We start from the raw sequence: 16,276 nt of genomic DNA, 5'->3' as shown, positions 1-16,276 counted from the left end.
AGAAGGAGGACTCTGGAGGTCTGCAGAGAGTCCTAAAGTTTTCAGATAAGTACTGATTAGTGCGTGCCTGTGAGCAAACTAACTGATGCTGGGGAAAGAGCCACCTACAATGATTAGGGGATACAGTCCCCAAGGCTCACCTAGTGCTGATAATACTTCCTGATTCCACCAGAGTCCAAGCCTTGTAATCCTAGCCATCTGGGAAGGTACTCAGAAGAGTTTTGCCTCTGTAAAACTGGACACAAAAATGGGCACAATTAGAAAACTTGGACACAATTAGTCCAAGAATGAATGCTTTTGTAGTCTCACAAAGCAAAACTCAAAAGCAAGACCAACAGAATCAAATAGTTTCCAAGTAACTTATTATAATTGCACCCCAGAAGAAGACTAAGGAAGATTTAATAGTCAAAACCTGGAAATAAATCAATGTCCATCATTGTATAATAAATAAGTGTGGTGTATCATACAATGGAACACCCCTCAGTAATAAAAGGAGAATACATTATAGATGTACACTGTGGATGCGTCACAATATACCGAGCGAATGGAGCCAGACCCAAAAGAATACACACAGTACAATTTCATTTATGCAAACTTCTAGGAAATGCAAGCTAATCATTACTGACAAAAATAAGTGGTTGTTTGGAGATAGGGGTGTGAATTGGCAGGGAAGATTTTTTTTTATAATTTATTTTTTAAATTTGTGGTTGCATTGGGTCTTCATTGCTGCCCAAGGGCTACTCTGTAGTTGCAGGGCACAGGCTTCTCTTGTTGCAGAGCACAGGCTCGCGGCCTGTGGGCTTCAGTAGCTGCAGCGCATGGGCTCTAGAGCACAGGTTCAGTAGTTGTGGCGTACAGGCTTTGTTGCTCCATGGCATGTGAGATCTCCCTGGACCAGGGGTCCAACCCATGTCCCCTGCACTGGCAGGTGGCTTCTTATCCACTGTGCCACCAGGGAAGCCTGGCAGGGAAGTTTTGAGGGAGGATTCACAAAGATTCAGAAGAAAATCTGGGGGTGGAGGTAATGGATGTGTTCACCATTTTGATTGTGATGATGCTTCACAGATGTATACAGTGGACCCTTGAACTTGAACCTGCATGGATCCATTTGTTTTTCCAACAGTAAATTCTATAGTACTACACCAATGCATGATTGGTTAAATCCACAGATGAGGAACCATGGACATGGAGAGTCAACTATAAGTTATTGGTGTTTTTCAACTGAGTGGAAGGTCAGCACCTGAACCCCTGTGCTGTTCAGGGTCAACTTATACATATGTCAAAATCGATCAAATTGTACATCTTAAATATGTGCAGTTTAGTTGATCTCAACTATGCTTCAGTAGTATCTTAAGATAAAACACACACACACACACACACACACACACGGAAAAGATGAGCCACAAATAAGGATCATCAGACATGACAGCTGAAATAATAACTCTTACTACAGAAAGAAACAATTTGATAAGGGCAACTACAAAAACATTAAAGCAAAAGCATTTTATGATGGAATGTTAAAAGTATTTCCTTAAGATTAGGAAGAAAACCGAGGTTGACTAGCACCTGAATCCATTGCATATCCAGGCCAGTAGGGAAAATAGGAAAAAGAAATAACGATTACAAAGACTAGAAAGAAAAAGGATCGTTACTGATTTTAAATAATTCTAAAAGTTTCTACAGAAATCATTTTACTTAATGAGAGTAAGGCAAAGTGGCTGAATATGGTGTCAATATAGGAAAGCCAGATACATTTCTAATTACTCAGCAGTGATCAGTTAGTTGCCTTTTTATAATGTCAACATAAAGTATACACTTCTAAGGAATATAAACCCTTTCATGGAGGAAATGGTAAAACACTATCGAATATCATTAAAGACAACCTATGTGAAGGGAGAGATATACCATAATCTTGAATAGAAAAACTCAGAGCTGTAAAGTTGCCAGGTTACTCCAGATTTATTGGTAGATTCAATATAATTCCAATCAAAATCCAAATGGGTTTTATGAGAAAGCTGAAACAGCAAGTCGAAAATGATGTGGAAGAGAAACAAGTTCCAAAATAGATTAGAAACTTATAAAGAAAAAGATGTGGCAGGGCTTGCCTTACCAGATTTAGGACTAAAGCTCTAATGATCAAGATACTGTATAAACAGATCCGTGGGTCAGAATAGACTCTAGAAACAAACCAATCATGCATGCAAGTTTGATTCTTGATGAAATCATTGCAGACTGCTGAGTAAAAGATCAACAATTCAATGCATGTCGATGGTACAATTCATGAAGATTAAGAAATTAAAATGGGTTCACTGCCTTGTACCATGCTGAAAATCAGCTTTTAGTGATAAAAGACTTAACTGTGAATAGAATGTTTAGAAGCCTATGTAATTTTATACAATTTCTTGATACAGAAGGAAATCTTAAGACATTAAAAATGCAGATCATAAAGGAAAAGATTGATAGATTCAAGTATATCACATAACTTTGGTTCAACAAAAAACACACATTAAAGAAAGTCAAAAGACAAGCCATGGAGTGGGAGATGATATTGTGAACTCATCTCCAACAAATGATCAGCACCTCAAAAATATAGGGACTATATAAGGTATAGGTATCCTAATAGATACACTCTAAAACATCTACTTCTGTTTCATTGACTACACTAAAGCCTTTGTGTGGATCACAACAAACTGTGGAAAATTCTTAAAGAGATGGAAATACCAGACCACTCTACCTATCTCCTGAGACTTCTGTATGTAGGTCAAGAAGCAACAATTAGAACTGGACATGCAACAGACTGGTTCCAAATTGGGAAAGGAGTACGTCAAGGCTGTATATTGTCACCCTGCTTATTTGACATCAGTGGGAAATACTGGGCTGGATGAAGCACATGCTGGAATCAAGATTGTGGGAGAACTATCAATAATCTCAGATATGCAGATGATACCACCCTTATGGCAGAGAGCAAAGAGGAACTAAAGAGCCTCTTGATGAAGGTGAAAGAGGAGAGTGAAAAAGCTGGCTTAAAACTCAACATTCAAAAAACTAAGATCATGGCTTCCAGTCCCATCTTTTCATGACAAATAGATGAGGAAACAATGGAAACAATGACAGACTATTTTCTTGGGCTCCAAAATGACTGCAGCTGGTGACTGCACCCATGAAATTAAAAGACGCTTGCTCCTTGGAAGAAAAGCTATGAACAACTTAGACAGCATATTAAAAAGCAGAGACATTACTTTGCCAACAAAGGTCCATCTAGTCAAAGCTATAGTTTTTCCAACAGTCATGTATGGATGTGAGAGTTGAACCATAAAGAAGGCTGAATGGAGAAGAATTGATGCTTTTAAACTGTGGTGTTGTAGAAGACTCTTGTGAGTCCCTTGGACTGCAAGGAAATTAACCCTGGATATTCATTGGAAGGACTGATGCTGAAGCTACAATATTTTGGCCACCTGATGAGAAGAGTTGACTCATTAGAAAAGACCCTGATGCCGGGAAAGATTGAAGGCAGGAGGAAAAGGGGATGCCAGAGGACAAGATGGTTGGATGGCATCACCGACTCAATGGACATGAGTTTGAGCAAGCTCCAGGAGCCTGTGAAGGACAGTGAAGCCTGGTGTGCTGCAGTCCATGGGGTGGCAAAGAGTCAGACATGACTGAGCGACTGAATGACAGCAAAAAATCCTAATAGAAAACTCACCAAAATATATAAACTGGCATTTCATGGAAGAAGAAACACAAATTGTCAACTGGTATAGGAAAATATGCTGTGTCTCATTAGTTATCTTGGAAATGCAAAATAAAACCACAATGAGCTACCATGAAGTTAGAAAACATTTTTTAAAAATACACTTGTCACCAAATTAGGAAGGGCAGGGAACAATGTATTACATGTCCTACTGGTCTATAAACTGAGAAAGTGCCATTGGAACATGGTTTATCATTACATAGGAAAGTTGAAACCTGTACGTGCTTTGCAACCCAGCAGTTACTCCTAGGTGTATGTCATAATGCAGTTTTAATTTTTCTTGATCAAGCTCAGATCACATTGGTGGGTGAACCAGTTCTTTTAAAACAAACAAACAAAAAGAAACCTAGAGAATATGACAGAATTAAACAGAACAGAATAGAAATAATCAGAATGCGTTGCTGATAGGTTATGGATCGCTTTGTGGATTTCTTGGATTGCTCATAGTAGGGATTTTTATTCCATTAATTATTTCAGGGTATGTTATAAAATGTCTTTTTTAGGAGTCATGTTAAAATTTTTTGAAAGCCACTAAAAAGATACTTAATATGTGATAGGACGCAATCACAAGAATGTCTAAATAGTATTGCTTATAATAACACAATAAAAACAATATCTGAAAACAGCTCAGATGTCCAACAACAGAGATGCAATAAACTGTAGATTAGGCATGTGATGGAATATTCCTCAGAAATAAAAATGAAGGAAGCTTGAAGATTAGTCATGAAATAAACAAGAAGCAAAAATAAAGAGCTATCACTATGCACACCAAAATGGGTACATCTCAACAGAATATTGAATACAAGAAGTGAGTCACAGAATATAAATTAGTATGGTTCTATTTACATAAAATTTAAACCTAAGCAAAACTTAAGTAATACGTTGCTTAAGTCTACATACATACACACACAGGTAGGCATTAAAACCATAAAAAGAAAAGCCAGAGCGGACTCTTGAATGGCAGAGAGAGATAATGGAGACACAGCACATGTTTGAAGGTACTAGGTACTCTGTTAACCCGAGTGATAAAGCACACACATTCTTGTATTTTACTGTTTAACCTGAAGAGATATGCTTATGTGCTTCTGAACACATGCTGCACTTCACAAATTAGAATAATTTAGATATTAGCAAAAGTGAAGGTAATCTGTGGGTAAGATCCTTGAGGCAATGCATTGGGATGGGCTTCGGCACACAAGTGGGCAGAAAGAAGGGCGACTCCTCCTCTGGGAGCAAAGCAGGAAGAAGCAAGGATGAGAGCGGACAGTGTGATCTCAGGGGTGTGTGTGGAGTGGGAAGGTCCGAGGAGATGCTTGATGGAATTCAAGTCTGATGGACCCTTTTTAAGAAAGTAGGAGGTGGGGGAGCCTTCTGGGAATGAAAGGGGAGGTTTGTGTAGAAGGGCTGGGGAGGGCAGTGAAGGCTTAGGATGGTCTTGCACAAAGTGGAGCAGCTATGCAACTGATGACACTTGAAGGCAATTTTCTTGAGTACAAAGGTAGAGTCATTTTTAAGACTGTAATAGTTATGAGTTTGTTTTAATGCAAAGGTTTTTTCATTTTAATAGTTTTGCTTTTGTTTTAATGCATATTAATAACAAGCAATTAGCACATCAAACCTAATATTTTATGGATATTACATATAGAAGTGCTGATTAAAAACTGTGACACCTTTTCTAGAAGGGTTAAGGTGGGAAGCTGTTATTATTGCTTAGGTTTGTCTGTAGCCCAGTCTAGCCTGTGGGTGTAGGTCTCAGAATAGAGAACAGAATTTTCCTAAGAGCAGCCAAGTATCTGGAGCCTGAGGTTGCCTGTGTGGAGTGTTCTAGGGAATGTCTCAGGACACCAGAGGCCACTGATTCATTAGGGAGGGAAATGAGCAGTTTCCCAGAGGGACTGACTCAATGAGGACCACTCATGTATTCATTCAATAACTATCTGCTGAGTGTGTATGAGGTTGGGGCCATGTTGGATGTTGGGAATATGATCAATAGAGACATGGTCTCCACCCTCCTGGAGCTTAAGTGGAAAGACTTAAGTGAACACGAAAACCATCACTGTTCATTCAGCCTTCTCCAAAGTCATTAGAAATGCCAGGATGAAAAGAGTTAATAATTTGGAGGCAGTACTGGTTTTTGTTCACTGACAAAAGCTCTTCATGTATTTACCATGTTGCTTGTTTAGACTCTCCACAGAGCCAGCCGGTAAGACTGTGGTATGCTCTTATATTAAAAAAAAAAAAAAATGCTTTCAAATTGCTACTTTCCTAGAAACATCTCAGTTTGCCACTAATCCCAGGCATGCCTGTGGGAATGTTAGAATGCATTGATGGCAGCATCCGCAGGCTTTTCCTTAAATGTTAGCAAATTTTTTTCAATCCTCTTAAATACTCTGAACAGTGCTGAAGTGATAACTGGATGAGCATGGAAAACAATGAAGGGAAAGAGTCAAGAACGTCAAAGTTCATACTCCTTGAGTTCTCGATAGCTCAAGATTATACCCAGGTAATGTCGATGGCTTCTTAACGTGGGGTCCTTGGGGTCCTAGAAGGTCAGTGGATACCCTTCAGGGTGGTCCAGAGATTTCTTGATGTTGTATGGAAAAATGTGTAGGTATGGGCCCATAGCTCACATCAGGTTCTCAAAGGATCCAGGCAGTCTAGAATCACTGCTATAAATCCCTGAAAGTGTTTCCGTGAGTGCTTTCTAGGAGAATATTCATGTATAAGTTTACACAATTGTTCCAGAACGCGAGGAGAGCAGCAGAACCCAGGAAACTGGAATTGGAGCCCAAGTCCTCTTATTATCAGCCAAGGACCTTGTACAAGTCTTGAGCCTCAGTTTACTTATCTATTAAACGGGGGGAAAGAACATGTATAGTTCCTCCCATTTCTTGGCAAATGATGAGATGCATGTATAAACTGCCATAGAAACTTCCAGGTGAAATCAAGAGCAAGCAAGAGGCTTTAGAGAAACGTTTATTCTCCCCCACCTGTAGACGGTGTTGAGTTCTTGGTCACTAGAGGGAGCTTTAGGATTCAGGGGAAAGAAAAACCAGTGATGTGTCTCCAGGAAAGCCTGAGACCTCTATGAGGAATTCTTCCAAAAGCTTTTGCCCTTTATAAATAGCCACTTAGATTTTTCCTTTTCTTTTTAAAAATGCAGATAAATGCCTATAAAAGCAAATGTGACCAGGGCTTATGGTGACATATTTTTCTTTCTACTTTTAAGATTTTTTTTTGAGGTGGACCTTTTAAGTTTTATTGGATTTGTTACAATATTGCTTTTATTTTATGTTTTGCTTTTTTGGCCAAGAGGCATGTGGGGTCTTAGCTCCCCGACGAGGGACTGAACCCACACCCCCTGCATTGGTCGGCGAAGTCTTAACCAGCAGACTGCCAGAAGTCCCTGCTCAACATTAAAGATTCTTCCTTCTGACTTCTTCTTTTGTAAATTAAGTTTTTACATAAACACAGAGGTTTTCCACAATCAATTGGAAAGTTTTTTTTTAAAAAAAAAGGTAGAAAACTTTCAAAAGGGCCATAGGAAGAAAGTGCTTTTCCCTGAGCAGCAAAGTGACTCATTGTACATTCTGTGCCATGTGGCGGTGGCTGGTTGAGGATTTTGTACAGGCAGGATGGGGAAGTGCATTGTCTAACTTTGGCAGCACTGAGAACTCTGACTCTGGATTTCCTGATGGTACTCCTTGCAGTTCTTAATTGCGCTTTTCTCCAGGCTGGGGCTAGAGAGAGAGAGGACTCATACTCATTTAAGGAATTTGAGTGTTGGCCACCAGAAAACCTAGTATGGCTTGAAGGAGGAGGTACGATAGAGGGAAAGACACGGACCTTACATCTTAAGGGAATCAGAATTTCATTGACTCACTGTGTTTGCGGGACAATTTTTGTTCCCTTTTAGGACCTCAGTTTCTCTCTCTGCTTCTGACCATTCCCACACATACACACCCATGGTCAGCCGGTCTTTCTTCATCACCGTGACCAGACTCAGACCCTAGTTCACAAAAATCAAAGTTTTGCAGGAGCGTGAAACTCTGAGACTTACCTAATTTTTAATCGAGATTTCTTTGGAGAAAGTAGAGTCTTGATATTTCTCTTTCTTAGCAGTTCTTTGGGTTGTATTTCAGTCTCACAGCAAAACAGATGCCTGCAGAAAATGATGAACACCATATACACTTGCAGGGAGCCATCTAAAGACTGATTTACTAATATCCATGAGCAAACCTGGCCAATCAAATTGTCAAGGACTGGTCTATTACATCCTCTGGATTCTGAGATATATTCCTACAAATTCTGACTTCCCCAACTTTACGTTTTAAAAACGGGAGCATGTCTGTGACTTACATAAGGAGTATTCATCATTCTTCCTGAAAAACTTCTGTTAGACCTAAAGGCTGCAACCCGTGGCCTTTTGGAATTGAGGAAGGGTTCTAGGAAACACTTTACTTTTGTTTTGTATACTTCTATTACCTGAAGGCTTAAAAAGCTCCCCTCCGCTGGCACATCCAAGCTCTCACTGTGACTCTTGACATCTCAGGGGTAACCCTCACCAGAAGGCATCCCCCTCTGCTGACTGGGAGGCAGGAGACTGCAGGTTATAAAGGCTGAAGCCCTGTTATAGGCTCATTCATTGCAGAATGAATGAGAAACAGCTGCCTTTCCTTGTTGAAGCCCATGTTGGAGGTTTTTCTATCCTTTCCACTGAAGTCTAATAACAAGCTGAGACTAATCAGCTGATTTGGGTCAGAACAAACCAGTTTCTGCCAGCCCACTTTAAGCACAACTGTACCATGTTAGCAGTGTAGGAAATTTGCTATAACAATATAAGTGGCTTGATCAATTATCCATTAATGATTACAATAGGAGTAATTTTCTCCCTTTTTTGTTTTCCAGAGGCCACTGTTTCTTCTTAAAGCTTTCAGATAGTGAAGGTCAGAAAGAGGGCAACAGAATCACTGTTTCCTAGTTGCATGAGAACGTGTTAAGTCCCTTCAGTCATGTCTGACTCTGTGCAACCCCATGGACTGTAGTCTGCCAGGCTTCTCTGTCCATGGGATTCTCCAGCCAAGAATACTGGGGTGGGTTGCTGTGCCCTCCTCCAAGGGATCTTCCCCACCCAGGGATTGAACCCACGTCTCTTATGTCTACCTGCACTGGCAGGCGGGTTCTTTACCACTAGCGCCACCTGGGAAACTGCTGTTCCTTAGTTGAGGGCTTCTCAAATTTCACAAATCGACTGTGGTACAAGGCAGATTCTGATTCAGCAGACCTGGAGATGGGGATGAAGGTGGGAGAAGCTGGTGATACCAAGGCTGCTGCTCTGTGGACCATGCTGAGTAACGAGGCCCTAGTTAACTTTTATCTCTAGCTCCTGTTTCAAGCTGATGCATCTTAGGAGGGGTAAGAATGCTTTTTCTACTCCTTAGACACTGTCAGAAATAAAGAATGAATAAGTAATGATTTCAACCCCCCTAAGAAATCATGAGGTCACAGATTCCATCTTCTGACTTAAAACTTAAGTTTGGAAAGCCACAACTTGGAATTCTAATTTCTTGCAAAGTCAAATACTGACAATAGATTCGTAGTGTGCACAAACACAGAAGACAGAATCCAAGCGGATCTGATTTTTCTCACGAGATGGCAAAGCTCCTGTTTATCTAAGGTTATTATTATTTTTCTATTGGCAAGCAGTAGGCTCTGTACTTCATATAAGTAAGAATCTGGTGGGCACTGCCTGAGAGTTTGTAGACTAATTTCTCTGACTCTGAATCAAATGTGTACTTCATCTTTATCCTCACTACCAGGAGTCCAGTCTAATTATTGCTTCTGCAGAGGAATGAATTTTCTTCAGGTGGGAAGGAATTTCAGGTTTGTCTTAAATATTCCCTAGAGAGCTCCTTTTAGGAATTACTGTCCTGAGTTTTTAGACCTTCAGTCTGGATCTGCTAACAGTTCCACAATTTCTCCTTTCTTGGTTAAACTGTAAGTTTGTTGTAACTGGAGGCCACACCTTCTATTTTATAGAGCTGGGACATTTAAATTCATTGATTCCAATTTCCACTTTAAAATCTGAATTTCTACAAGCCAGCCTCTGCTTGAGACACATTTGTTGATGGGAATCATAATACTTTGTAGCCTGACTTTGAACATTTCTTACTGTTAAGATGCCTCTGCTGGTATTGGATCAAGTCACCTCCCAATGGCTTTTACCTACTAACCCAGTTTTACTCACTGGGAATAATTCCTTTGTCTTGAATAGAATATGAACACAATACTATTGTTGGGCAGCTGAATTGTTCAGGCCGGGGGCTTGGTAGTTCTCTTTTCCTGTGGCAGTTCTTCCTGCAGAAGAGTAGCCTCCAGCTCCTGACTTGAGGAATAAACTTCGGGCGAGGTCCAGAGATTGGATGGGCTGCGGTATACCGGGGCACCGCTTATCAGGACTTCAGTTCATTTCACTACAGGGGCTTAAGATTTCCTGCATTTCTTTCTTAAATGCAGCCTGACTTAAGCCTGAAATGAAATACAGGATGAGGATTCATGATTACTCATGAATTTTTACACAATCAGATCATTCAATAGGAATCTTAGAAATGGCTCCAGTTTCCAAAATATTTATCTTTTCTTGAGTTCTCACCTAAAGCAAAGTTTTTATCTTGGCCAAGTTGGACTCCAGTCTTCCCTTCCAAGTCCCCTTTCAGCACCTTTCTACCCTTTTAATTGTATGGTCCACAGGTGACTTAATCTCCTAAGTTTCCCCTTTACAGTATTTTCTGTGCCTTGAGCCATTCATTACCTCTTTCTGGCCCTTTTCCCTCATCGAAATTTACCTGTCCTCTCTCTCAGCAGCCAGCTCTATCCAATGCGACCCTGGCCATTAATTAATGAGTTTTGGTCCCCTTAAGAACTCCTTTATAATGTGTAAAATAGCTCTTGCTTTATCTGCCTGCCTCAGCTTCACATTTTTTGAATATTTATTTATTTGGCTGTCTTGGGTCTTGGTTGCGGCACATGGGCTCTGTAGTTGCGGTACACAGGCTTAGTTGCCCTGTGGCTTGTAGGATCTTAGTTCTCTGACCAGAGATTGCATTGGAAGGCAGATTCTTAACCCCTGGACCACAGGAAAGTCCTCATAATTTCTTAATCTAGTCACACATATGTCTTAAAAAGGCCCTTAGGTGGTGGTTCTTTAGTGGGGAGGGATAGGCATCAGGATAAGACCATGGATGAGAAACTATTTTGGTCTGTGGGCTCTGAACTGCAAATTCACTTCGTGTGAATTCGTGCAGATTCACAAAATCGTCCATATCCTCTTTATATGGAACTGGTTCTGTTTTCCTTAAATAATAATAACAATAGCTTTTATTGCATGGGATGATTAATTATAGTTACTATGTTTCAACTACTGTGCCTATTGTTGGCACAAGTACTGTGCCAACTGTTGTTGTTGTTCAGTCACCAAGTCGTGCCTGACTCTTTGCAACCCCATGAACTGTGGCACGCCAGGCTTCCGTGTCCTTCACTATCTCCCTCAGTTTGCTCAAACTCATGTTCGTTGAGTCAGTGATACCATCCAACCATATCATCCTCTGTCTCTCCTCTTCTCCTCTTGCCCTCAATCATTCCCAGCATCAGGATCTTTTCCAATGAGTGTGCTCTTTGCATCAGGTGGTCAAAGTACTGGAGCTTCTGCTTTAGCATCAGTTCCTTCCAATGAATATTCAGGGTTGATTTCTTTTAGGATGGACTGGTTTGATCTCCTTTCTGTCCAAGGGACTCTCAAGAATCTTCTCCAGTTCAAAGAATTGATACTTTGAAATTGTAGTGCTGGAGAAGACTGTGCCTATGGCCTAACGGATTTCTTATTTAAATGTTTGTAACAACCCTGCGATGTAGGAAGAATTCTTTTCATCATTCTGTTGATGAGCAGACTGGAGTTCAGAGAGGTTAGGTGGTTTGCCTCACCTCACACAGCAACTACACGGTGGCAGAGATAGGATTCAAAGCAAGGTCTGTCTGACCAAGGTCTATGCTGTTAACCGTGCAGCTTTCTTTTCTCTGCTCAACCAACAGAGCAGAAACTTAAGATCAGGGAGCTTCCTCAGACAAGCCTGCTGTGCTCACCTTAACTATAACCTTTCTGCTTCACCTGAGTGTGAAAAAACTACCACTTTGCTCATCCCTATCTTCTCAGCTCTCACCCCTTGTTTTCCTATGCTGAGAAAAGCTGCTTCTGGCTTCTGCGTGCGCAAGAGTAATAAGTATTTGTTATTTAATTACAAGGATTTATGATGGAATGAGAGGAGGGATACTAACACATCCCATCTGGGGCCAATTAAGAAGAACTGAGTTCCTGAGTATATGTGGTTTTTCTTTTCTTTTTTTTTCCAGAAAAGGAACGGTTCCAGCCAGGCGTTGGCGCACGAAGCGTGGCATGGTTTAATAGAAGTCGGGTGACTGAGACATCTTGATGCGATTTCTGAGAAAACCAGACGGTTCATCACCTTTAATAAGTGGGAAACCTTTAATGAGTGGGAAGCAAAGTTGCCTGCAGGGTCAGCCAGGGGCAGGTGGATTTATACCTGTGCCTGGGTTTGTTCCATTTTTTTAAAGAAGGGCATTCGCGTGAAAGTTGCCTTTTGGAACAGAGAGAATACAAAGATGCCAAAACGCTGCTTTCAGGATAAATGCATCAGTTTGCAAAAACTCCCAGGGTTTCCTGGAGTGGCCACCCACAGAGGAAGCACCATCTGGTTGTCATGCTGTCACAATAGGGGAGAGCACTCCTTGGGCACAGGGCAAAACAGAACGTTCCTCAGAACTGGATGGAAGACACGTAGGAAGAACTGAAGCCAGGAGGCTGCAGACCACCCCAGGCCTGGGAAAACACTGCACTGAGTAAGGTCATAGACTCTAGGTACATCCACACTTCTCTTGCGACACCTTAGCAATTTTGAAACAGACTTAACACATAAATCAGAAAAATATGCATCTCTAGAGAGATTGTTGAATGTTTTCAGGACATGAGGAGAATCAATTTTTTTAAAGAATAATAAACATCTACATCTTTGGAAATATATTTAGCTAAAATATAAATATATATACATTTCCCTGAAAGATAATTTTCATTCATTCATTCATTCATTCATCAAATGTTTACCAAGTGTCTCCTATGTGCCAGGACCTGTGCTATGTGCTTGAGATACAAAAAAGAGCAGGTGACTGTCTCAACAGTCAGGAGGATCATAGACCAATAGGAAAGGCTCATAAAAATAAAATAACTGTAGTTTGCATGCTTACAGGAACCCCAGAAAGGTTACTGAACTACCCTGCAGGCAATCACGGAAACCTCCTGGAGGAGGTGTCACCTGAATTGGGTCTTGCAGTGCAGTCAAGAGTTATCCTCCAGAAACCTGTATTTGCATCATATTCCTTTGCCGTTCTAACAAGGGAAGGAATGAAAAGGTTAAGCAGATGTTGTGTTGGGGTAAGAAGATAAAGGGGTATTAAGTAAAGAATAGCAATTTCAACATTCAAATTGGAATGTTGGAGGAAGAGTGCAGGCCATGGCAGGCTCTGGCTTCAGATGACTAAAACTGGGACCTTTACCACATCAGTGTGTGGACCCGAGCAGATTGCTTAGCATCTTCAGGTCCAGTAGCTCGTAAGGTTTCTAGGTTCAATGAAAGAACGTGTGTAAAGCATTTGTTCAGGCCCTGGCTTATTTAAATCTGTAGCCAGCCAGGCTCCTCTGTCCATGGAATTCTCTAGGCAAGAATACTGGAGTGGGTAGCCATTCCTATCTCCAGGGGATCTTCCTGACCTAGGGATCAGACGTGCATCTCTTGCATTGGCAGGCACGTTCATTACCACTGAGCCACCATGAAAGCCCTATTTAAATATTAATAAATGTCAATTCAATGAAAGAATTCTGTTGCTATCATCAGAAGTATTCTTTCACTGTTTAACCTTCTGAGCTCTCTGAAGCTCCTATTTCTAGTTTTTGCCTCCAGGGAAAAACAGAGGGACAGGGAAAACATAAAGAGAAAAAAAATTAGGGTGTGATAGTAATTATTGTCCTCTTTTTTGGAGGTGATAGACTAAAAAGATCCTCCAAATGAGAGGAATACAGTTCTCTTTTCTCTATCCTATCAGAAATCCTGCTTTCAGCCTACTGATCTTAGAAAGGCAAAAGTGTTATGGACACAGAGTTATAAAATATAATTAAGGCAACTTCTAGTTCTGCTGGCACTAGTAAATAACCTAACATCCTCCCAATGGAAAACTCTTAAAAGTACTAGTTACAGTAAATAAAGTCCTAAGGGGGAGAAGTGGGCGGGGCTGTGAAAACCAAAGGAGAAAGATTATGGGCTGATGCTGTGGCTACATGTAGGGATGTAGGGATGGGAGAGGAGCCCATGGTGAGCCTGCCTGAGCTGAAGAACTGGAACTAATTCCCTTTCCTAAAGCTGAAACTGCCAAAGAGTTTTACTGTCACTCAAGGGAACTAGAGAAAAATCAACCCTTAGTACAGAAAAATGACAAGGAAGAGAGGCCTGTTGCACATGGATTTAGAACTTGAATTTATCAATATGAATGGTCCTGGATGTGCCTGCCACACCTGCCCAGCTGAGACATCATTATATGACGTGACCTCAAGGCAGTGATACCCCAGGCAGTGGTAATTTCAGAAGCAACCACTTTGAAAAATAGATTTTAAGACAAAATGCGTTATTAAAGAAGTTAACTTTATTTCAAACATAAATAATTCACCTCTTGTTTGCACATAATTTAATGCAGAAATCGATTGATTTATAAAGGAAAACTTGAAAATCCGTAGGTTTTAGGTTTATAAAAACATCTCTCAGTAATTGATAGATTTAAAGTCAGAAACTAGTAAAGATATTGAAGGTTTGAACAACTGCTATGTTGCTTCAGTTGTGTCCAACTCTGTGCAACTCTATGGACTGTAGCCTGTCAGGCTCCTCCGTCCATGGGATTCTCCAGCCAAGAATACTGGGGTGGGTTGCTGTGACCTCCTCCAGGGGATCTTCCTGACCCAGGGATCAAACCCTCAACTCTTAACGTTTACCTACACTGGCAGGCGGGTTCTTTACCACTAGCACCACCTGGGAAGCTGCTGTTCCCTAGTCGAGGGCTTCTCAAATTTCAAGGTCCATACAAGTCATCTGGACCGTGTTACAAGGCAGATTCTGATTCTGATCCAGCGATCGAACCTGTGTTTCTTATGTCTCCTGCATTGGCAGGCAGGATCTTTACCACTAGCACCACACATATACAACCCCAGAACCAATGGTTTTCTAGCCCACAAAGGAAATCTCATCAAATACCAAAGACTTAGTATCATATAGGATATATTCTCTGACCATTCTCCAATAAGGTATAAACTTGAAAAATAAAGGATACTCGGAACTACTCTATACATTTGAAAATCAGAAAGAGAGAAGGAAAAATACTTCTGTTGACTGTGGTAGAGTCAGATTAGTGTAAATTATGCCACAATAATGCACAGACCTAAAATATCTCAAGATCTTAAAGCAATGGAGGTTTACTTCCCATTTATGGTACATTTCTCGTGTAAGTCAGCTGGGAGCTCTGTTCCCCATTTTCCTCACTCTGAGACCCAAGCTGATTGAGCTTCTGCCACCTGGCATGGAATCAGTTGCTGTAGTGGAGGGGAGAGTATGTGGCTGTTAAAATTTTCTGCCCCAAAATGACACCCATTACTTCCACTCATCTTATGTTGGCCAAAGGACCTCCATTGCCATGGCTGACTTTGGGATAGGGACCTGACCAAAGAGGAGAGCTGGACATGTCAGTAACCAGCACTAATGATTTCACAAAGAGGAAATAATCATGACAATGAGGAACATTTACACCTAAAAAACTGAAAATGTAACCATATGAAAGCTTGTGGGATGTAGCTAAAGCTGTATTTAGAGTAAAATGTATAACCTGAAAGGATCATATTAGAAAAAGAGACTAACAATGAAGAAGCTAAGCATCCATTCAAGAAAATACCTTCTGCCAAGAATAATGGGAAAAAAGTAATAAAGAGGAAATGTATTGATGAAAGTCACAGAAAATAAAACAATACAGAGAACTTAAACTCTATCTTATTGTGTTCCTCCAAAGCAAGCTCTGAGTTGAAGATGAGTGTGTCCTTGATTTACTATGGAAATGCACCCAGAGAAGAACGTGAGGGAGCAGTGAAAATCAGTCAGGGGAAAAGAAGCTAAACAAGGGTGCAGTCTCAGTCCAGGTTCCACAGAAAACAGCTTCAGCCTTATCCCACGGTGGGCTTCAGAAGTATGAATTATGCTCCAGAGCCACTTTTCTTGGTTGGGGGCGAGGGTGGGGTTGTGCTTCCATATTCCCACAGCTGTCAGTTATTGACTAAGGGTTAACTGGAGTGGATTTGGGATCCCAGACACTTTGGTTGCTCTGCATAGTTGGGCAGAGTGGCTCCAGCAGCCTGAGGACAGTCCT

Source organism: Bos javanicus, chromosome 15 (genome assembly GCF_032452875.1).
Source record: "Bos javanicus breed banteng chromosome 15, ARS-OSU_banteng_1.0, whole genome shotgun sequence".
In the NCBI taxonomy this organism is placed as follows: domain Eukaryota; kingdom Metazoa; phylum Chordata; class Mammalia; order Artiodactyla; family Bovidae; genus Bos; species Bos javanicus.
Note: the sequence above shows the minus strand (reverse complement) of the source record.